This window comes from Octopus bimaculoides, chromosome 11, assembly GCF_001194135.2.
Source record: "Octopus bimaculoides isolate UCB-OBI-ISO-001 chromosome 11, ASM119413v2, whole genome shotgun sequence".
NCBI classification, from domain to species: Eukaryota; Metazoa; Mollusca; class Cephalopoda; order Octopoda; family Octopodidae; genus Octopus; species Octopus bimaculoides.
The window spans coordinates 65,669,768-65,671,785 of NC_068991.1; the positions used below are offsets into that span (position 1 = coordinate 65,669,768).

A 2,018-nucleotide genomic window follows, 5' to 3' on the forward strand; every position below is an offset into this window, starting at 1 on the left:
CTAAGCATTTCGCCCGGCGTGCTAATGTTTCTGCCAGCTCGCCGCCTTAGGACACAATATAAGTAATGAGAAGAGGATAAATGAAGGGGTCAAGAGTGTGTAAGGGAAGATGGTCAGGGGCCAGCTAGCTCTGAGGAACAGAGACCATTACAGCTGTCTGAAAAAGTAGAGAGAGGAGAGAGAGCATGCCTGTCGGTTAGGGATTAGAATGTTTGTGAGGCGGAGTGTTCTGCATATGTGTGATGTCTCTCACCACACTTCCAATTCACATATGCCTTACCAATTTCATGAATTATTCCCTATCCCCCTTGAGATCAAAGCAGCCCAACAGTACAATAGAAGGTGGTCTGAGTCTTGTGAGGGACACCTGAGATGCTGGGCATATAGAGGATTCGTGATATCCATCCACCTCAATGCAGGTTAGCTGCTGTTCTACCTCAGCCTGTTTGCATATGTTCATCACCTTCTGTGGACATATGCAACAAGTGGTACTGTAGTTCAGTGGCTGAAGGTACCTCAATAAGAGGCAAAGGAAGATCCAATGATGCTGAACCTGCAGAAGGAAAGTGAGGGAAAAACTAAGAATGATTCAAACCCAGTTTTAGGAAGAGGACATCAGTAGTATTTCCAGACCCATGCTGGTCAAAGAAACAGGTTTGTGCGTGATTTCATGTCAATTAGGTGATACCCTTCTTCCAGTGCAGTCTAAGATGCCTGTATGTATAGCAGCAGCAACTCGAATGTAGGAACAGTACACCATTGTGGCTATCACTAAAGCTTTGTAGACAGTTTGTAATTATTAAGGGCTGGTGTTGTATCTCAATACAGGGTTACACGACAAAGTTATCAGATGTTCTGTCTAACTCAAAGTAGTTCTTTAATCTGCTAGAAATAACAGTCAAGTTTCCACCAAATTATATCCTACTGTCTTAAAAATAATAGGTCACATTAGATAATGTAGTTCTAGATGCACTTGCTGTTCAAATAAAAGAAAGAACAACCACATCAGTAACACTTTTAACACAGGTTGGTCATTGCTGGCATGCTTTTTATCATGTTTCTGCTATGTCAGAATAAACATGGAACTAAACAACAACTAAACAATAACTACAAACAAGTTTTATTGCTCTCTCTCTTTCATATATACTCTTCTGCTTGTTTCAGTCATTCGACTGTGGCCATGCTGGAGCACCGCTTTTAGTCAAGCAAATCGACCCCAGGACTTATTCTTTGTAAGCCTAGTACTTATTCTATCGGTCTCTTTTGCTGAACCACTAGGTTACCAGCATCGGTTGTCAAGCGGTGTTGGGGGGGGGGGACAAACAGACACACAAGCATACACACACACACACACACACACACACACATATATAAGTTAAAAAAAAACTAACAAAAAAAACAACAAAGTGAGGATGTGATACGGATAGTGTTATTGGACGCTCAGGAAAGGAAAGAGAGAATATATATGACGGGCTTCTTTCAGTTTCCGTCTACCAAATCCACTCACAAGGCTTTGGTCAGCCCTAGGCTATGGTAGAAGACACTTGCTCAAGTGCCATGCCGTGGGACTGAACCTGGAACCATGTGATTCATAAGCAAGCTACTTACCACAGAATTCTATGTCTATATAAAAAATCAGTGAATTCTTTCATAACAGTCAATATTATAACTGTTAGACTACCCTCACAGATAATTTGTTTTCAGTGGTGAAGACTTGTGTGTAAGACCAGCCACACATTTTGGAAATGCTGACAGCAGAAAAGCTGGGGCAAATATTTGCTATAAACTCAATGTACAGCACACTTCAGGCTTTTCTATTAGAATTCTCTATCACCTGGGTTGGTTGCCTTTGTGCACCAAACAAGTCCTCATGCATTATATATCAAATTCACAACAACTTAAAAAGTGTATGTGTGTGTGTGTGTGTGTGTGTGTGTGTGTGTGTGTGTGATTGTGATTTATAATTTCTAAGTCCTTGTATATTTAATATATATATATAAATTAACAAAAAAGATATT

General features: G+C 40.4%; 1 protein-coding gene across 4 annotated transcripts in view; it reads right to left on the bottom strand.

Moving 5' to 3' along the window:
• Window positions 1–2,018, bottom strand: part of LOC106870962 (ras-related protein Rab-4B) — a 134,944-nt gene that overhangs the window by 24,464 nt on the left and 108,462 nt on the right. The gene's annotated exons all lie outside the window — the stretch shown is intronic.